Source organism: Aedes aegypti, chromosome 1 (genome assembly GCF_002204515.2).
Source record: "Aedes aegypti strain LVP_AGWG chromosome 1, AaegL5.0 Primary Assembly, whole genome shotgun sequence".
NCBI lineage: Eukaryota > Metazoa > Arthropoda > Insecta > Diptera > Culicidae > Aedes > Aedes aegypti.
In genome coordinates, this window is record NC_035107.1 from 152,974,696 (window position 1) to 152,997,502 (window position 22,807).

At 41.1% G+C, this 22,807-nt stretch overlaps 1 long non-coding RNA gene across 2 annotated transcripts in view; it reads left to right on the plus strand.

The window, feature by feature from the left end:
• Positions 1-21,056, plus strand: part of LOC110678384 — a 33,097-nt gene extending 12,041 nt beyond the window's left edge. The window contains exons 1-3 of one of the 2 annotated variants that reach the window (XR_002501558.1): positions 20,230-20,365; positions 20,509-20,768; positions 20,828-21,056. This is a non-coding gene — a long non-coding RNA (uncharacterized LOC110678384). Of the gene's footprint in view, positions 1-20,229; positions 20,366-20,508; positions 20,769-20,827 lie in introns of those variants that run through there. The other variant, XR_002501554.1, reaches the window with a different exon arrangement.
• Positions 21,057-22,807: the final 1,751 nt, after the last annotated feature.

The following is a 22,807-nucleotide window of genomic DNA, read 5'->3' on the forward strand; positions in this document are numbered from 1 at the left end:
CCATGGTTGCTTTAGACAGTATCTACACCGTTTCGGTCATGCGGGTTCTCCCGAATGTCCAGTTTGTGCAGGTTTAGAGGAAACGGCGGAACACGTTTTGTTCGTGTGCCCGCGTTTCCGCACAATGCGTGACCGCATGTTAGCCACATGCGGTTGGGACACGACTCCGGACAATTTGGTCCAGAGGATGTGTGAAGACGAGTTTGGCTGGAATGCCGTTTCATCGGCTATCACCCACATCGTCTCGGAACTGCAAAGGAGGTGGCGAGTGGACTCGAGGAGTGGCTAGTGCAGACGCTAAACAACAGGTGGTCCAAGGGTTCGCAGTCGGCTACGTAGGTCATACCGGTGCCCTACGGTCGAAATCGACCCTTACAGCGATTAAGTGGCCGCGGGGAGAACATCCTGGTAGCGCTGCTGTCGTAGCGCCGGCCTACTGGGTTAGTACGAGCCTCTGGTTGTTCGGGGCAGGTGGAGGCCCCTTCGTCAGCAATCCCAGCTGGTGCTAGCAGATAGGGCCTGAGCCTTCAGTAGGTCAAATTGCGAAGCCCGCAGTATCAGTTCTTGATACCTGCGGTGCAGCTGGGCGCGGGCGTAGTGGTCGACCCTGCCCGCTTTCAGCGGACAACGGGAGGTGAGGACCACCTGGGAAGCTGGCAAAGCGCCAGCATGCTACCTTGGTGGACCCCCCTAAGCGTGTCATCGATGTTCGTTGCTGCATGGCTACGCAGCTAACCTGGAGGATGCGATGTGCAATAGCCCCTCTCCGAAGCAATGCCTTCTTGGTGGTCCCGGAGAGACGAAGGGTTTGGCGGCAATGGAAATGGTTTAGTGGGTCGGGGGTGTAGTCCTGTTTACTGCTTGCATGTAGTAAATGGTCACTAACCCCACACGGCGTCTGTTGAGCAGATTATCCCCCCATTGCTTAGAAGAAAAAAAAAAAAAAAAAAAATACATCTATGGTTATAAGAACTAAAACGTAGTGAAAGCGACAAAATACATGCTTACTTCTACTATAAATTGGCATGGTAGAATTAAGCAAACAGTAATGGTTTGCAATACCACACATTTTTTATCAGTGTACTTACCAATACATGCATTTCCAAAAACGGCCACTTTCTCAATTTTTGCACTTTTTATGTTTATTCACGACTGCACAGCATAAAGTGAACATAAATAAACAATAGATAAGCTGTGACAGTCCACTTTGACAGATTCATGACGTTTTGCAAACTGTCAACGAATGACAGTTTGCCCGCCGGCGATAAATCCCGCCAAGGGGTTCGGCCGTGCGGAATGTGATCTAAAGTGTTGTAAATAATTTGTAAATAGGGTTGTAAAATTGTTTTTGATGCGCATCACTGTAAATAGTTAATTCATGTTGTCAACCCATAATACGGGATATTTTATAAGATTTAAAATTTGTTTTGTACATATTTAGCATGTTTTAATTTATTTCATTTTCTAATTTTTAATCTGTAGAATTGTGCACGTACGTAAAGAATATTTTAGCATGTTTCATTATTTATCTTTTTAATTTGTAGTAAAGTTTAATTATGATTTCGCGCGTTTGTAATTTTAAAAGATTTTATTTTATTTCGTATTGTATTTGATAATTTATTTGTTCGACATCCACGAACCGATGGCGGCCGAAGATGACTTGAGAGAGTGAATTGGGTGCTAAAATTTTTAATGAAATCTTGTTTTTATTTAATAACACGAAAAAACATGTTACTGTAACTACTTTAGCAATTTTTCCCGCTCAAATATGTCATGTTTAAACTTTAATTTAAACTTTAATTTAAAAATTTGGTCCATAAATGAACCTTGACACTTTTGATCATGTTTGACGTTCGCTTAGTCGACAAAAACACCACAGGGGTTTTAGTTCGACCACTGGGGTTGTTCCTATCTGACATTTCGTAAGGGACACGGAAAACAAAATACACACAAAATTTGAGTTTAAGCCAAAGTATGTGACAAAATCTAAATAAATGTTTTTTGGGCTTAAACCAACGGAAAACATTAGAAAATTGAGTAAACATGTGTTCTTGGCCTAAACTTAAGCGTTTGGCACAGCCCTGTTCCAATGGCTTTAGGACCCTATTGAAAAAAAAAAATGCAAAATCTCTTCGTGCTTTCGCATTTTTTCATCGGGGTGGTGGATAGTGTAACCGTTTGGTTACAAATTGTTGGTTTTTGTTTTATATTTGTTTGTTCGTTTCGGAACCTTCACGTTTCTCGTGTGATAACAGCAGAAAATATCACAGAAGCGTTAGGGTTTGTGCCGCTGTTAATAAACAGGCTACCAATTATTCATCATGGTAGTCCTGGTGAAATGTCAATAAGACGGAATGTGGGAAAATCGAGAAAGAACGGCCATTGCTAATAACCGGCCTCTTTCTAATCAGGCGTCCGTGTGCTGAAGACGTGATTTTTATAGTGCAAAAGTCAGTGGTTCAATACCGATACCCCCCCCCCCCTTGCCCTTAGCAGGAGCTAAGGGAAGAAACCGAGCTCAGGTAACAAAATACCCTGCACCGCTACGAGCAAATAGTTTATAATTTGTCTTCGTCCAATAGGACCTCTTGTTCTTGTTCTTGTTTTCATTTCGGATCTTCGGATCCATCGTCCAGCACACGGTTCGGCTCGGGCACGGTAAATGGCTGGGCATGGCGTACCATTGGTACCTCGCGTACCTGCAGGAATAAAATAGACCCCTTTGTGCGGTCCTTAGCCTCTTGCCCAGCAACTCCTATCCCTACCTCCTCGTGGTACTGGCCGGGGTACGAGTAACCTTGGGGAAGATCGGGTAACCAACCCCCGGTGGGAACTTTGGTCGTATGCTGACAGGGAAGGGGGGGTTTGCTTTTGCAAACCTGGAGCGTCTGTACTCCACGTTAGGAGCGGCTCACAACAGCGTCTGTTCCCCATGTCAGGGGCGGCTGATCATCGTCCGAGTGCCAGAGAAGGACTCTAAGCTAAACTGCGCACTATGGCCCTCCGAACATTTAGGGGGAATGGTCCTCCGGAAATCTAGGGGGTTGGTGTCAGGCCCTGCAAGCCAACCGTAAAAACACATCAGCACAGGAACGTCAACGAGAGAATACGGACCGGAACAATCGGCAAAGACCACAGCGACGAAAATGGACTAGCGATTGGAAACTCGGTACGTGGAACTGCAAATCTCTCAACTTCATTGGAAGTACTCGCATACTCTCCGATGTACTGAAGACCCGCGGTTTCGACATCGTAGCGCTGCAGGAGGTGTGCTGGGCAGGAGCATTGGTGCGAACGTTTAGAGGTAATCATACCATCTACCAGAGCTGCGGCAACACACGCGAGCTGGGAACAGCTTTCATAGTGATGGGTGATATGCAAAGGCGCGTGATCGGGTGGTGGCCGATCAATGAACGAATGTGCAAGTTAAGAATCAAAGGCCGATTCTTTAACTTCAGCATAATCAACGTGCATAGCCCACACTCCGGAAGCACTGATGATGACAAGGACGCATTTTACGCGCAGCTCGAACGCGAGTACGACCGCTGCCCAAGCCACGACGTCAAGATCATCATAGGAGACTTAAACGCTCAGGTTGGCCAGGAGGAGGAGTTTAGACCGACGATTGGAAAGTTCAGCGCCCACCGGCTGACGAACGAGAACGGCCTACGACTGATAGATTTTGCCGCCTCCAAGAACATGGCCATTCGTAGCACCTATTTCCAGCACAGCCTCCCGTATCGGTACACCTGGAGATCACCTCAGCAGACAGAATCGCAAATCGACCACGTTTTGATCGATGGACGGCACTTCTCCGACATAACCGACGTCAGAACCTATCGTGGCGCCAACATTGACTCCGACCACTACCTGGTGATGGTGAAACTGCGCCCAAAACTATCCGTCATCAACAATGTACGGTACCGACGCCCGCCCCGGTACAATCTCGAGCGGCTGAAACAACCGGATGTCGCCAATGCGTACGCGCAGCATCTTGAGGCAGCGTTGCCGGATGAGGGCGAGCTCGATAGGGCCCCTCTTGAGGACTGCTGGAGGACAGTCAAAGCAGCCATTAACGACGCTGCCGAAAGCGTTGTCGGATATGTGGAACGGAGTTCAAGAAACGATTGGTTCGACGAGGAGTGCCAGGAGGTTTTAGAGGAGAAGAATGCAGCGCGGGCTGCAATGCTGCAGCATGGTACGCGGCAAAACGTGGAACGATACAGACTGAAGCGGAAACAGCAAACCCGCCTATTCCGGGACAAAAAGCGCCGCCTGGAAGAGGTGGAATGCCAAGAGATGGAGTTGCTGTACCGTTCTCAAGAAACGCGGAAGTTCTATCAGAAGCTCAACACATCCCGCAAAGGCTTCGTGCCGCGAGCTGAGATGTGCCGGGATAAGGATGGGAGCATCTTGACGGACGGACGCGAGGTGAACGAAAGGTGGAAGCAGCACTACGATGAACACCTGAATGGCGCAGAGAACACAGGCACAGAAGGTCAGGACAGCGAAGGCGATGGCTACGTCAGCACAGCGGACAGCGGAAATCAACCAGCTCCCACGATGGGGGAAGTTAAGGATGCCATTCAACAGCTCAAGAACAACAAAGCCGCTGGCAAGGATGGTATCGGAGCCGAACTCATCAAGATGGGCCCGGACAGGTTAGCCGCTTGTCTGCATCGGCTGATAGTCAGAATCTGGGAAACGGAACAGCTACCGGAGGAGTGGAAGCAAGGCGTTATATGCCCTATCTACAAAAAGGGCGACAAACTGGAGTGTGAAAATTATCGTGCAATCACCATCCTAAACGCCGCCTATAAAGTGCTATCCCAGATTCTCTTCCGTCGTCTATCACCTATAGCAAACGAGTTCGTGGGAAGTTATCAAGCAGGTTTCATCGACGGCCGCTCGACAACGGACCAAATCTTTTCCGTGCGGCAAATCCTCCAGAAATGCCGTGAGTACCAGGTCCCTACGCACCATTTGTTCATCGATTTCAAGGCGGCATACGATAGTATCGACCGCATAGAGCTATGGAAAATCATGGACGAGAACAGCTTTCCCGGGAAGCTCACAAGATTGATCAGAGCAACGATGGACGGTGTGCAAAACTGCGTGAAGATCTCGGGCGAACACTCCAGTTCGTTCGAGTCTCGGCGGGGACTACGACAGGGCGACGGACTTTCGTGCCTGTTGTTCAATATTGCGCTTGAAGGTGTCATGCGGAGAGCCGGACTTAACAGTCGAGGCACGATTTTCACGAGATCCGGACAATTTGTTTGCTTCGCGGACGACATGGATATTATTGGGAGAAAATTTGAAACGGTGGCAGATTTGTTCACCCGCCTGAAACGCGAAGCAACAAGAGTCGGGCTAATGGTGAATGCGTCGAAAACAAAGTACATGCTGGTTGGCGGAACCGAGCGCGACAGGGCCCGCTTAGGAAGCAGTGTTACGATAGACGGGGATACCTTCGAGGTGGTGGACGAGTTCGTCTACCTCGGATCCTTGTTGACGGCTGACAACAATGTTAGTCGGGAAATACGAAGGCGCATCATCAGCGGAAGTCGTGCCTACTATGGGCTCCAGAAGAAACTGCGGTCAAGAAAGATTCACCCCCGCACCAAATGCACGATGTACAAAACGCTCATAAGACCGGTAGTCCTCTATGGGCATGAGGCGTGGACTATGCTCGAGGAGGACTTGCAAGCTCTTGGGGTTTTCGAACGCCGAGTGCTAAGGACGATCTTCGGCGGCGTGCAGGAGAACGGCGTGTGGCGGCGAAGGATGAACCACGAGCTCGCTCAACTCTACGGCGAACCCAGTATCGTGAAGGTAGCTAAAGCTGGAAGGATGCGCTGGGCAGGGCATGTTGCAAGAATGCCGGACAACAACCCTGTAAAGATGGTGTTCGCCACGAATCCGGTCGGAACAAGAAGGCGTGGGGCGCAGCGAGCTAGGTGGATTGACCAGGTACACCAGGACCTGGAGAGCGTGGGTCACAGTCGAGGATGGAGAGAAGCGGCCATGAACCGAGGGAATTGGCGAAATATTGTTGGCGAGGCTTTATCAAGATAATTGATGTAAAGCCAAATAAGTAAGTAAGTAACGGTTCGGCTCGCGAAGCCATTAGGCTCCCGGGCCTAAATGTTAAGGACCTTGTCCTCTAGTAGGACCAATTGGCCCGTCAACGGAGTTCAGTACAAGCCCGTACATCCGCCCGCTTCGCCATTCCGTCGAGAGTTCCGGCCGCACAGCAGGATTGGTGTCGCTGTGTCGGCCATTCGTCTATCCCACAACAAACGGCAGCGGTATGTACCGGTATGAAACATTAGAATAGGACACACTTAACAAATTTAACACTGAAATTGAAAACACAGAACAACACGCACACGACACAATTAGAATTTTATAATAAATGCATCAGAAACGTTAAAGTTCCCTGGAGTTAGTTTTTTGTACGCGAAAGCCCTTGATTACCCAGTAGCTAGCCGACCCTGGGATTGCCGGAGAGTCTCTTGTGTCCTGAGTTGGCCTGGCACTGTAGCATTTATCCGTTAGTTTCAGTTTACTGTTATTCAGTACACATTTTCAAATTTTACTGAATACAGTAATTGAAATTGTTGAGTGTATCGTAAATATTCGAATTTACTGGAACTCACCAGTAAAAAGAAAAAGTCAGTAAAACTAATAACTGAACTATCGGTTCAAGATATGCTTTTACTGAACAATCCTCAAAACGAAATAAAAACATTTTCGAGCACACGCATTGAAATGTCAGAAACAATTTATCACAAATTTCAACGGATTCTGGGTGTCGCTTCTTGAATGGCGTTTTTAATTATTTATGCTGTGCTTGGCTTACTCATGGCAGGTACATTAATCAAATTGTAAGATTATTTTACTCCCGACTATCGGATATTGCAAAAAAAGGAGAATCGTTCTGCGATCGAACAAATGATTAGATTCCGCTCAATTGATCAAATCGTTGCAAATTAACTTCGTGGGAGGGCAAAACCAGGAACAAATCTTTTCGTTACGAATTGTTATATTTTCCTGTAATTCCTTCTCGAATCAAATTGAAATCAAATTCAATCGCAATTCAACGCATTCCTAGAAATAATCGAATGAAAAAATCTCGACAATATTCCGCGATAATCAGTGATCCTGTTCTTTTACGCAAACCAAATTTGTTGTGCCTTCTGTAAAATCCTACCATGAGGAGCTGGTCTACGTATTTGTAGTTGGAAAGATCCGACAGGAGAAGGCTTGGACGGAAATTCTGTTGACTGCAATGAATTGCACGAATTAATAAATCCAAGAGGCAAAACAGAATTATTTAGGAATGCTGGGTCTCATTTTATAAGCTGAGGAATTCAGTAAATTATTGTAAACTAGTATGTCCCGGCAAACTTCGTCTTGCCATCAAGTAGGCTGTTGAAAACCGCTACGAATCGTCCCATACAAAATGACAGTTCCGTTCACTCTCGTTTTTCCGACATTCCCGGTGAATATCATGGAACTTTTATACACACAAACACGTCGGAACCCTTGACGAACGAAATGGAGAAAGAATCATCCAAATCCGCTGACCCGTTCGTAAGCCATTTCGTGACATACAAACACCATTCCATTTTTATTTATATAGATAAACCAATTTACCGAAAAACACAGCATTGTTCTTCTTCTTCTTTCTGGCGTTACGTCCCTACTAGGACAGAGCCTGCTTCTCAGCTTAGTGTTCTTATGAGCACTTCCACAGTTATTAACTGAGAGCTTACTATGCCAATGACCATTTTTTGCATGTGTATATCGTGTGGCAGGTACGAAGATACTCTATGCCCTGGGAAGTCGAGAAAATTTCCAACCCGAAAAGATCCTCGACCGGTGGGATTCGAACCCACAACCCTCAGCTTGGTCTTGCTGAATAGCTGCGCGTTTACCGCTACGGCTATCTGGGCCCCACAGCATTGTATGTACAGTAAAAACTACTGACAAAATCAGCATTTTTTGACAGCGCATGAATCTATAGCTTTACGGAGTTTTCGGTAGCAATAAATTTTACTGAGTTAATTCTGCTGTTCAAAAACCCAGTAAAATTTTACCGACTTCGGTAATCAAATCTAAGTGTGTATGAGTTTTTCACATTAGAGACAGCTATGTGAATCGTAAGGCGGCTTAATGAAATTGATATACGTTAATTAAGTATCACTAACCTCGCAATTATGGTTTTCATCAAGCTAATATGAAATTCATAATAGCCTTATGATGTAGGATTTCATTAATGGAATGACTAATGAAAGCAATGGAGATCATAAGGCGCGCAATGAAATTTGTAAACTTTCATTATGTTCACCTATTTTTTTGATTATGATTATCATTCCAAAGGTATGAAATCCATATTAGCCTTCTGAAATCGGATTTTATGGAATTTTTAATGCTTCATAAGGCAAAATTTATGGAATTCGTTGATTAATTTCGTTAGATTCCGCAATCAATTAACGACAGGGACACTAGCGTACTGAGAAGAATTCAAAACAACCAAAGTTTTACAGTAAATCTAGTAATACACTTCATTTATTTTAACAGTAATCCAACATAACGTGTACTTTTCTCCAATCTCTAGACAACAATAACAAATCCACACGCTCTTCTGTTTGTCATTCTAAGGGCCGGACACTGCAGTCTTTTATCATCCTACCAAGTGAGGGGTCGGACACTACTAATTGTCCAACACTCCTCCTTAGTGTCGACACCTCTAACACCTCTCTGCAATGGAACTCCTCCTGAATTGGGTCCTAAAATGTTTAATGAATTCTTGTTTTTACTTTACAATACGAAAGAGCATGTTCTTGCCACTACTTTAGCAATTTTTCCAGCTCAAATAACGACTATAACATATTTAAACTTTAATTTTAAAAATGGTTTCAAATATGAATCTTGACAGTTTTGATCATGTTTGACGTTCACTTTCTCTACAAAAATGCCACAGGGCTTTTAGTTTTAACACTGGGGTTGTTCCTATCTGACATTTCGGAAGGGACACGAAAATCAAAATATACCCAAAAATTTGAGTTTAAGCCAAGGGGTGTGACAAAATTTCAAAAACCGTTAAAAATGTTTTTTGGGATTAAACCAATGAAAACCATTTAAAAATTGAGTAAACATGCATTTCTGGCCTAAACTTAAGCGTTTGGTACTAAAATTAGGACAGGGTTTTAGGACCCTATTCAAGCGATTTCGCCATTCATGGCTGCTTTACGTAGAAGACTTCTCCTCGTCTTTCACCCACCAGTACTACGTCAGTTCCGTTCATGATTTTACACCCATCGGAAACAAAACTAACTGTATAGCCTTCATCTATCATTCGGCTCACCGATAGAACATTCAGCTTCAGCTCTGGTACGTACAGTACATCCTTCAGCTTGACATCCATTCGTTCGTGCCTCATGTTTAATCCGGTAAATCTTGCTGTTCCTCTCATGGTTACCGGAACGTTTCGACCATCCGCCAAATTCGTCAGCTCTCTCCAGGCTAACGGTTTTTCCAAAATTTCGAGATTTCCTGTCATGTGCTTCGAACAACCGCTGTCCATTATCCATCCATGTGATTCGTTGCCGTTTTTGACCATCGTGGTAAAACAAACTTGATTTCCACCAGAACCTCCGCTTCCGTAACGACCACTATCAAATTGGCCACCCCTGCTTATGCCACGAGCACCACCATCTCGATCATCATAACCTCTTTCTCGCCGTTGTCTGTCGCTGTGAACTCGTTGGGCATCCGATAGCTTCGGACAATCCCGACGGTAATGTCCTTCTTCCCGGCAGTAATAGCATACTCCTCCAGCCGTCGTCGCACCATTTCTTATATCCGAGCGTCGCATTGTCGCTCGAAGTGCCTTTTCTTCATTCTCTTCTTGATTTTCACATCGACGTCGCCACTCATCCAAAAGTTTTCCCTTCACATAGTCCAACTTTAATTCGTCCTCTGATCGGCCTTCCAACGCGGTAATCAACGGATTGTACATTGTATGTACAGTAAAAACTACTGACAAAATCAGCATTTTTTGACAGCGCATGAATCTATAGCTTTACGGAGTTTTCGGTAGCAATAAATTTTACTGAGTTAACTCTGCTGTTCAAAAACCCAGTAAAATTTTACCGACTTCGGTAATCAAATCATGGTTACCGGAACGTTTCGACCATCCGCCAAATTCGTCAGCTCTCTCCAGGCTAACGGTTTTTCCAAAATTTCGAGATTTCCTGTCAAGTGCTTCGAACAACCGCTGTCCATTATCCATCCATGTGATTCGTTGCCGTTTTTGACCATCGTGGTAAAACAAACTTGATTTCCACCAGAACCTCCGCTTCCGTGACGACCACTATCAAATTGGCCACCCCTGCTTATGCCACGAGCACCACCATCTCGATCATCATAACCTCTTTCTCGCCGTTGTCTGTCGCTGTGAACTCGTTGGGCATCCGATAGCTTCGGACAATCCCGACGGTAATGTCCTTCTTCCCGGCAGTAATAGCATACTCCTCCAGCCGTCGTCGCACCATTTCTTATATCCGAGCGTCGCATTGTCGCTCGAAGTGCCTTTTCTTCATTCTCTTCTTGATTTTCACATCGACGTCGCCACTCATCCAAAAGTTTTCCCTTCACATAGTCCAACTTTAATTCGTCCTCTGATCGGCCTTCCAACGCGGTAATCAACGGATTGTACATTGTATGTACAGTAAAAACTACTGACAAAATCAGCATTTTTTGACAGCGCATGAATCTATAGCTTTACGGAGTTTTCGGTAGCAATAAATTTTACTGAGTTAACTCTGCTGTTCAAAAACCCAGTAAAATTTTACCGACTTCGGTAATCAAATCTAAGTGTGTATGAGTTTTTCACATTAGAGACAGCTATGTGAATCGTAAGGCGGCTTAATGAAATTGATATACGTTAATTAAGTATCACTAACTTCGCAATTATGGTTTTCATCAAGCTAATATGAAATTCATAATAGCCTTATGATGTATGATTTCATTAATGGAATGACTAATGAAAGCAATGGAGATCATAAGGCGCGCAATGAAATTTGTAAACTTTCATTATGTTCACCTATTTTTTTGATTATGATTATCATTCCAAAGGTATGAAATCCATATTAGCCTTCTGAAATCGGATTTTATGGAATTTTCAATGCTTCATAAGGCAAAATTTATGGAATTCGTTGATTAATTTTGTTAGATTCCGCAATCAATTAACGACAGGGACACTAGCGTACTGAGAAGAATTCAAAACAACCAAAGTTTTACAGTAAATCTAGTAATACACTTCATTTATTTTAACAGTAATCCAACATAACTTGTACTTTTCTCCAATCTCTAGACAACAATAACAAATCCACACGCTCCTCTGTTTGAAATTCTAAGGGCCGGACACTGCAGTCTTTAATCATCCTACCAAGTGAGGGGTCGGACACTACTAATTGTCCAACACTCCTCCTTAGTGTCGACACCTCTAACACCTCTCTAGAATGGAACTCCTCCTGAATTCAAGCGATTTCGCCATTCATGGCTGCTTTACGTAGAAGACTTCTCCTCGTCTTTCACCCACCAGTACTACGTCAGTTCCGTTCATGATTTTACACCCATCGGAAACAAAACTAACTGTATAGCCTTCATCTATCATTCGGCTCACCGATAGAACATTCAGCTTCAGCTCTGGTACGTACAGTACATCAGCTTGACATCCATTCGTTCGTGCCTCATGTTTAATCCGGTAAATCTTGCTGTTCCTCTCATGGTTACCGGAACGTTTCGACCATCCGCCAAATTCGTCAGCTCTCTCCAGGCTAACGGTTTTTCCAAAATTTCGAGATTTCCTGTCATGTGCTTCGAACAACCGCTGTCTATTATCCATCCATGTGATTCGTTGCCGTTTTTGACCATCGTGGTAAAACAAACTTGATTTCCACCAGAACCTCCGCTTCCGTAACGACCACTATCAAATTGGCCACCCCTGCTTATGCCACGAGCACCACCATCTCGATCATCATAACCTCTTTCTCGCCGTTGTCTGTCGCTGTGAACTCGTTGGGCATCCGATAGCTTCGGACAATCCCGACGGTAATGTCCTTCTTCCCGGCAGTAATAGCATACTCCTCCAGCCGTCGTCGCACCATTTCTTATATCCGAGCGTCGCATTGTCGCTCGAAGTGCCTTTTCTTCATTCTCTTCTTGATTTTCACATCGACGTCGCCACTCATCCAAAAGTTTTCCCTTCACATAGTCCAACTTTAATTCGTCCTCTGATCGGCCTTCCAACGCGGTAATCAACGGATTGTACGTTTCGGGTAAACTCGACAATAATATTGCCACAATCCAGTGCTCCCCAAGCTTCTCTCCCATGCCGAGCAGCTTATGCACTAATTCCGAAAGCTCCACCAAATGCTTAGACATATCACCACCTTCAGACAAACGCATGGAGCACAGCTTCCGCAACACATGTAAGGTACCGTGGGGTAAGTGGATACAAAAAAATCAATAGTCAACTTCATTGTTATGTATAGCTAACGTTAATAATGTAATTCAAACTTTTTTCTGTGCATGACAAATGAGGGACTATTATACTTCAAATCGTCAATTATTTTGATTTTTTCTGATTTTTATCTATTGAGCATGAGGGACTTGAAAATTTGCGCCAAATGATCCACTTGCCCCACCATGGTGGGGTAAGTGGATCACCTATAAAAAAAACTCTATTCTCAAAATAAATGTGATGTAATCATGTATAGTATGAATAATATTACTGTCATTCTTGTTATACGTGCTATGTTATATATTTTGATAGATTTGAAATAAAAAAAAAATCTTCATTTTATCAAAATATTATGAAAAATATTTCTCGAAAACTTATTCATACAGACTCAAGTGAAAAAAGTATACAAACTTACTTTATCGATCCTACGTGTTAAGCAGGCGGAATTCTACACGTACCGCTCTGTACCAACTCAACTTTTCACTTTTAGAACGTTTAATTTCCGGATTTACAAAACGACGAAAGTAACATTTTCAACTTTCGCAACCTAACCACTACTTTCGCCGCCCCGCTGTATGGAGAGACAAAGTGACTTAACCACGAATCAAAACAAAACACTACTTGAGCCGATTTTACACTGGTAGAAAAACGTCGAAAGTAACTGAATGAAACGGCTTATCATTTTCTTATAATTATTTTTGTGGGAAATAATAGAAACTACCTAGTATTTGAACGTGAGCTGAGTGTATGCAAAATTTGAGCGAAGTACACGGCAAAAAAATGTTAAAAAGGTGATTCATTTTAAAACAGTTTTAGAAGATAGATTGTGATTTTTCCTAATTAATTTTCTCAAAACCGTATAAAAGTTACTTACGTCGATTTGAAAAAGTAATCGAGATTTGTACATTAGTTTACACTTATTCGAACAAAAACAAACAGAGTAACTAGAATATTTTGGAGAAAATTCATCCATTTCATACACCTGAGTTGTACAAAAGAATTGAAGATTATTCCTAACGATGTTTTCGAAAGACACTCTTAGTTTAAAATATTAATTACATTTACTTTTTTTTAACATACTGAAATCTTTTTATTCTGTTTATGGAAATATTTGTATCATCAGCCTAGAACAATCGAAATGGTCAAAAAACGTACGATAATATGCTTTCAGGTGGAGAATTTGTATAATTTGCTCTTTTGCATTTCAGCTTAGAAAAACCAAGAAAAATTTTGTTTAAATTTTTCAATTTTCATTGTTTTTTTGTACTAGAAAGATTGTACAACACTTTTAGGTGGAATAATTGAAATTTTCTCAGGTCAATTTGGCAAATTCAAGCTAGGAATGAAAAATATAAAAGGAAAACAAAACTTGATGATACTAAAGCTTATTCAAACCCGCGTAAGTAGTCTGCCAATAGTGATAACAATAGTTGATCCACTTACCCCATCCCATTAAAAAGTGCGGGTAAGTGTACCATGACCAATATGTCTGTATTTATTTACAAAAATTACATTCTTTCATTGTGATTCATACAATTAGAATTGAAATGTTTACCATGTGTTGAAAAAAATAATAGTATTCGATTTTGGGCAGAGATACAATGGATTTTTATCGACAGAAAACAACTTTAAAATGAATTGATTTTTGCAGTCAACAAGTTTGCTTGTGTTAGTGCACGTGTAGTATCAGTTTTGCAGTAGTATCAGTGTGTACGTGAGAATATAACCTAAAATGAAGCAAAGGTGTGAAAACATTCGGAATATTAAAGTATTTATTCTTATTACGGACGAATGATCCACTTACCCCACTGCTACACTTCCCCCACGGTACCTTATCTTGTTGCAAAGCGATCCCCGTTCGTGATACCCTTTTAACTTTGACCACATTTCATTCGCCGTCTCTGCTCCGATGACATGAGATAACTGTCCGTCTTCGAGTGCCAACCCAATCGTCGCTCTAGCAGAAGCATCCTTCGTAATCCAATTCGCATCAGCTCCTTCTGGTTTGGGTTCATTCACCACCGCCCACAATCCATCCTTTACCAGCAATAGCTCCATACGGAACTTCCAGCTGGCCCAGTTGAAACTATTCAACCGCTCCATGACAACTTTCGTTTCACTCATTCTCAAAATACGAACACTTCACTACAGTCGAATTTCGTTCGTTGCACTACGTTTAATTGCACTTCGTTTTAATTGGGCTCTCGTTAAGTGGGCTATAGCCCACCTAAAACGAAGGCAAGCGTCACTTTCTGACATAAACCGCAATTTGTCAATGTTGGTAGCCCGGAATTTCTATTGTAATCGGTGTTTTTTACAGCTCAAAACTTAGCCCGATTAGTGAAAGTCTTTCACTAATCGGGCCACTGTTTTAGTGCAACGAACGAAAGTTGACTGTACTTCTCAATTTCAATTAAAATATCCTATGATTTATTCAGCGCTTACCAATTTAAAAAAAGTCCTACGATTTGGCTCCCAACAGCCGCACAAGCGCTAAATATAATAACACAGTCCAAGCACTATAAATTTTCGATTTCTCGACGCTTACACAACGCAAGTTGAACTTCCGGATCAAAGTTGATTTCCGTATCCACAAATCTTTCTGAACTTCTTCTCTATCCTGGGACCATAACCTGTTAGATGCCGCAATCAATTAACGACAGGGACACTAGCGTACTGAGAAGAATTCAAAACAACCAAAGTTTTACAGTAAATCTAGTAATACACTTCATTTATTTTAACAGTAATCCAACATAACTTGTACTTTTCTCCAATCTCTAGACAACAATAACAAATCCACACGCTCTTCTGTTTGTCATTCTAAGGGCCGGACACTGCAGTCTTTTATCATCCTACCAAGTGAGGGGTCGGACACTACTAATTGTCCAACAAATTTGCCTGAGTGTGAGTCTAGATGTTTTTTTATTAGCAGAATAGACCATTTCCGTGTTTTTTTTTTTATTGGCTTATATGCTTTCTGTCAATTTACTGTACAAACTTTCCTAAGGAACCGGTATTTTTTGAAGCCTCTACCTATTGGAAAACAATGAAAAACTGGCGGCACGTTAGTTCACCCCTTGGTCCCGTACAACTTATTTCTCTCCGATTTTTATACGACCCCTTTTTCCCCTATGATTTTTTCTCCACATCGTGGTGAATATTGATCAGCTGGTTTGGAGGGTTCGGATCAATCATGACAGATAGAAGTGCTCATGGGGACGTCACGGAAAATTCTCCACCTCTGTTCCTCTTCCACCAACCTCAATGGATTGTCCTGTTCTTGACGTTCGTGCTGGAATTGTTTATATTTGTTGATATGGAGTTGACATTCACTGCGGGAAATGTTGGTATATTTTATATGGAGTTTCGAGTTAATGTCAGGCGTGCAACGATCTACCTTTATTTATGTTTTCATCAATTTTCATTGCTGTTTTATTTGCTCAAACTGTGATTTTTGTCATAATCTGATCACAAGCAGCAGCTTTACCAAGAAGAAATACTTCACTGGATCTGGATTTGGATTTCACGACGGAACATTTCACAACCACCATCTCCTTCGCCTGGGGCTGCTGTGATGCTCCTTGTATATAAAAAGAGTCCTGCTCGCTTCCGGTTTTCTGGTCGATCAGGGATTGGTGATGAGGATTTCAGCGCGTAGCAGCATACTGTTTTTGAAGCTTTTTTTTATCCCTACTGGAAACCCGGAAGAGGTTCTCGATTGGCACTCCATGGGTATCAAGTGACCAGAACAAAATGTCGCGTGGAGAAATCCTCACCCCTTCCACAATTTTGCCGCCGGCGGAGGGGAGCAGAACCCTTTTTGTGAACTATCGTGGAGCACCGCAGCGGCTGCGGATGGGGAGATGAAAAGGAAATTTGTTGTGGTCATGAAGAATTCCGTGGTGGCGGAGGACCTTCAGATTGGTCGAACTGCGAAAATGACATTTTTTAAGGGGACCTATGAGACGAGTATATTAAACGGGGAAGTGCTCATGGTTCCAGCAAATGAACGGGGAAGCGGGCTTTACTGTTCCGGTGACCGTTTGACCAGAGAATTTGTTTATTATAGAGAAGCGCGAATTCTGAAACCAGAGGTTCCAATCGAACCGTCAAACGTGGTTCCAATCGAGCAAATTCAATAAGACTCAAAGAGATGTTACGCAAAAGAGACGATGGATGTGTGTTAGTGAAAAGCGATACAAAAGAGACGTCATTGATAAGCTTGGTTTCTTATGGCGACTAACAGGATGACACGCACACTAAAGTTTTGTTGGAATGACTTCAATTGTTGATAGTCATTGCAAATATTGTTTATAAACAAAGTCAAAATCCTCTCCGCGTTTCTCTAGTATAAACAAATTCTCTGCGTTTGACCACATAATTGCTTCTGAGCTAACGGCAGATTTCTCCGCAATGTTCTGGATTTATTCAGGTGTCGAAGATAATGGATGCGTGTCACTATTTATTTCTTTTATTCATTCGCTGAGTTTATGCAGAGAAAATAGTGACGTCACTATTTGCTTAGCATAAGCATAGCGGAAGAATAACAGAGAAAACTAGTGACACGCATCCAATGAGAATATATACTAAGGTGTGGAAGAAGAAGCTTTGGCTATGTATTAGTAAAGAGAAAAAACGTAAACAAAAATAGCTACGTCACTAATTTACACGGCTTCTTATGGGAGCTCGCTCGCTTGTAGTTGTAAAACATTTTGCACCGTACACGGATGTCACGCACACTAAATATCGTCTTCCTCACCTCGGTATATATTCTCATTGACACGCATCCATGATCTTCGTCACCTGAGTTGATCCAGAACATGGGTTTTTCCGCTTTTTCCTTTTCTTCCGAGTGTCCGATTTATGTCTACAAACACTCAACACAGGGGTTGGATTGAAATTTGTGGGAAAATCTCCACTTTGTATACCCACAGGGTTGAAACAACTGTGCCGCACGACAGTTTCCACATCAAAAAGTGGTGAATATCCAAGTTTTCAAAAAATTATAATAAAATATTGCAATTTTCACGAATGATTAGACTTTCATGACGAAATTGAGAAGCTGCCAATAATGTACTCATGGTACATTTTCAAACACCATCGACCGTTCATCCTTGATTTTAGTCACTACCAGCTGGTTTTGACACGAAAACACGATCAGCTGGAACATGAGAACAATGACGATGACTGTAAACATCGGAGGACCAGCTGGTGTTGTTGTGTACACAAGACCAGCTGGTGAATCTAGAACAAAGAAAAAATGGTAAACATCGAGCCGGCCGGAGAAAACTGTCATGAACATCAGGATAATTGCATAGGGGGCGGTGATCGTAAAGGGGCAGCGAAATCGATGGCGAAATCTGAGAAAGACGAAATTTAGATCACTAAAGTCTAAGTGGTGAAAAAAATCGCAATAAGGAGTTCATATAAATTAGTTCTAAATGCGTCAATAATCATTAAAAATTATCGACTTTCGAAGAAAAATATAAAAATAGGGGGTAAGATCTGACGGAAATGGTCTATTGTTTAAGAAACCGCGAATAATTCTCTAATTATTTATTCACAGTTTGGTCACAGCACAGGAAATCGCATGAAAATTAATCTAGTATAGATTATGAATTTTCTAGGAACCCGGAGCAATGCCAGGAAGTTCGTCCAGCCGTCAAGTCTGTGGTTCCTGGAAACATCAGTTGCTGATAAATAAAACTGCACATGAACATATTTTTGTAAGATCATGAACATAAATGTAATAAATGGAAGATGTCGGTTTTAAAAACTATTATTTTTTTTAATAATCTATCGTATATTGTACAGTCAACTTTCGTTCGTTGCACTAAACCCGTGGCCCGATTAGTGAAAGACTTTCGCTAATCGGGCTAAGTTTTGAGCTGTCAAAACACCGATTACAATAGAAATTCAGGGCTACCAACATTGACAAATTGCGGTTTGTCAGAAAGTGACACTTGCCTTCGTTTTAGGTGGGCTATAGCCCACTTAACGAGAGCCCAATTAAAACGAAGTGCAATTAAACGTAGTGCAATTAAACGTAGTGCAACGAACGAAATTCGACTGTATATTTCTTTCACTACTGGACTGCAAAGTACGGCCTCATACGTGCGAAAGTGTGAATAAAAGTGCGGGATTGCATTGAATCCTGTAGGTGTATTCAGAGCACTTATTCTTTGATTTACGAAGAATAAGTCCCCCGAAGACACCTACCCGATTTGATGCCATTGCGCACTTTTATTAGCGTTTCCGCACGTGTAAAAACTTCTGCGATAGTCCAGTGGTGAAAGAAATGCGCAATATTATAGACAGAATTAAACCGGAGCAAATAATAAAACAATACCCATTTATGAGTAAAACTCATTACCCATTTTAAGGCCCATGGCACGGGACGACTTCTAGCGTAGTCAACATCTCCATGTGTTTACCCATTTTTGGGTAAATTGAATTGAGAGTGCAATCAGGATGCGAAGTTTTGTTTAATGTTTATGATCCGTAATCGAGCAAGTGTCGCAATAAACTGATAACTGATTGCTTGCTTAGAGGCTTGCAGGATGCCTTTCAATGTTTTCTCTCCATCCAAAACCATCGAAATGTTGAATGTGCTTCAACTTTTTGGCACATTATTAGCTGATTAAACAATATCAAAAATTGATAATCAAACCATAGCAACTAATTAAACAAAACAATGGTCTTTATTTTCACAATTCTTACACTGTAAGATCAAAGTACCCTTTAAAGGGTAAAAAAGTACCCTCTTTGAAAGAAACTAGTTTAACTCATAAAAAGAGTAAAGGGCCTTTACTCATTAAAGAGTAAACGGCTTGTACGTCAGATTAACGAGTGAATTTTACCCATTATCCAAAAACATTTTTTCTAAGAAACAGAGTAAAATTTACTCTTTTTGAAATATATAAAATGCAAATCGATTTTAATGTTTCATTTCTAAGATAAATAATCAATAGAAAACTATGACCATAAAAACATTTTATTGAAAAATATAATAACACATAGTTTAGTCCGATGCGGGAGCATTATTTATTAAAGGCTGACTTGCTGGCCTAGTACTGCTGCTACCGGAGGTTATGTGCAGCGGGACAAGCATACGAGACTTGGCATCAGAAGTCTCGGGCAAACATCCTGTGAAATTTGATTGTTTTCATAGTAAGAACACGATAGGAAAATAATTTGAATGCACATACCTTGAAATTACTGGCTATTCTGGTTTTTATTAAATTGTTACGGGTTTGTGTACATAAACTATTATATATTGTGCAGGGTCTAAGGAAGAAGTTAAATCTTTTTTTAAATTGCAAGGAAACTTTCACCCATTAAAGAGTAAATGGCCGGAATATATAAAAGGGTACTAAACACCCATTATTCGAAAAAAAAATTTACCCTTTATTTTGACGTTTTCATATATCAAAAAATAATGGGTATTTTTTCCACATTAAAGGGTAATGACGAGTTTACAGTGTACAACTGACAGTGGGCGATATTCACTTATCGCCCGGGACATCCTGGCTACGAAGAACACAGTGTATCGATATATGGTTGTCAGGGGCCTGTGCTAAACGCATAAATGAGTAAATGCTACTTTGCCCATAAAATGAGTGTGTGTACTTTTAGACGATTATGGGTAAACTTTACCCATATTTGGGTAGACTGATCTTAGCGTGTACGCTCGTCATAGTGGTTATCACGCCCAATGGTATGGGTGCCCTAGTGTAGATGTAGTTGTGAACCTTATACGCTAAGATCACACGGAGAAAATGCAAAATACTAATTAGATTGCTATTTATTATTTGTGTTTCATTTAAGGTGTTTATTATATACAAATTATATTAATTATGCATTTCCAATATATTTTTTATACTAGACGATGCATATTTGGAAATTATTTTTTGTCATGCATTTGTGTTGCTTGTTGCTACACTTGGGACTTCGATTTTTTTTTGTTTCAGTTTCGGTATACCAAGATGGCCGGAGGAACAATTTTCCTGTGTGGTTGTGAATATTAAGTTTTTCTCCTTGATCGGGCAGTTGGAAGTAAATTAAAATAGCCGTGATTGAAGTAATTCAGTCCTGCGGTAGTGACCAAAACGTATTAGAAACGCCGGAAACATTTTTCGCCGTCCGGAATGGCGATTTATTGACCGACCCTAAAAGTAAGATTCCTCCAGGAGGACGATGAGATTTAAAGCGATGAAAAGGCCGACGTATGGTAAGTTAGATTGTATGTTTACTCATGAATTGTGGTTGAATGTTTTCAATCGGTTACAGGATAGTTTCCACCCAGCATCCGGCAAAATTCCCATGAGGCAGGGGATCTTAAAATGGACACCAAACAAGATGAACCATACGCTAGAACAAAGGAGTCCGGGAACACGATGGGAAGATGAGTATGAGAGTGTACATTTCAAATTAGTATTATCCAAAGTGAATAACATGTTATTTTAATGACGAACATGATGATAAAATAAATAAATGGGATATAGTTTGTTTTATTCTATTCGTATTGAATTTTCAGTTCATCTTCACATATATTTGATTCAGATTTTTTTGTAAACAAAAGAATAACGGCGGTATAGAAATAGGAGCGTGATAAGCATTACGATTATTAAACGATTTTTATACTATGCAATCATATTCCAGAAATATGCATTCCAAGGGGTGAATAGACCGAATATGGTTTTAGAATGGTATTTATGCCAACTAGTATTTTATTTTCTTAGCGTGGCAGATTACCCATAAATAGGTAGTTGATTTACCCATTTATAGGTTTTAGATATAAAACGTATAATATGGGTAAAATATACTAATAAAAATTGGTAAATTTCACCCACATTATTAGTTTACTGGATTTACCCAAATATGGGTAGATGCGGTTACCTATATTTGGATGAAAATATAGAATTGTTGTCAGTCAGAGTGCGGCGCTCAAGATGGAATTTCATTTTTCAGCAGTACTGAATAAATTGTTTTAGGATCAAGAAGAAAAATGATGATTCCTATCGGAGGTGAGTAGGTTTAGTCTATTATTCATTGATATTAGGTGTTATATATTCCAGTTTCTTCATCGATGTGCACCAATGTTTTTCTTCATGGCGACAAAAAACTGGAAATTTCGGGCTGGTTAAATTGTGCTGTACTAACCAAGATGCAACAACTACAAAACTGAATCGAAATTGGGAGACAGCAATTCCAAATAAGAATGTCGTTCCGTTTATTTGTCACGATATACATATTTCACAACTCTTGGTTGACAATAATTTTACTCTATTTTATTATATATCTTTATTTCTCAATAAAGTTTGCATTTGTATGTTAATGACAAAATTCAATTTAATTCAAAATAGTCATAAAGAAATTTAATAAAAAAGCTAGTCGAAAAGTCTATGAAACTACTCATTTTTGCGTATTTTTTAGAATAATTGCTTCCAAGCTTGAATACCCAAATATGGGTATTGTCAGTTTACCTATTTATGGGTAAACCCGCTTTACCCATAAAATGAGTGTGTGCACTTTTTGGTTATTATGGGTAAACTTTACCCATATTTGGGTAGACTGTTCTTAGCAGAGGAAAACAATATGCACTCTGTCTCGAAAAACACCCAGAATCCGGGTATACATTTTTCAAATTGGGTAATATTTCCATATGCATTTTGATGAGTCTGGAAAGCGTGTGCAAGTTTCTTTGTGGAAAACAAAAACAAACTGTGTATGACGAGCGTCACTGTAAACTCATCATTACCCTTTAATGTATAAAAAATGCCCATTATTTGCGGATATATGCAGCTGTCAAAATAATGGGTACTTGTCAATTTTTCATAAAGGGTGATTTTTACCCATTTTTAAATTCTAACTGTTCACCCTTTAAAGAGTGAAAAATGTATTAGGAATGTTGACCGCTGTGCGATTAGTTACGGACAAGTCGAGGTCAATTTAATAGTTAAACTTGTGTTTAAAACAGTATTTCAACAATTTTCAGCAGAGGTAGTGAATGAAAATATGCTGTGAAGCACATTTATTTGATTTGATGCTATTTCCAGGTTTCAAAATGAGAAGTTTAACAGCAGTTCATAAAAGTCATCGAAGAGACCATCGCCATCATTTTACATCATCAAACATTGATGTTCATAGAATTCTTGAATAATTGATTATACCGTACACGGAGACGGAATTCAACTCAATTTTGGGTTGTTTCAACGCAATTCTGTAGTTGAGCCCAATAACTCAATTTTGGCTAAATTTCCAAGGTCC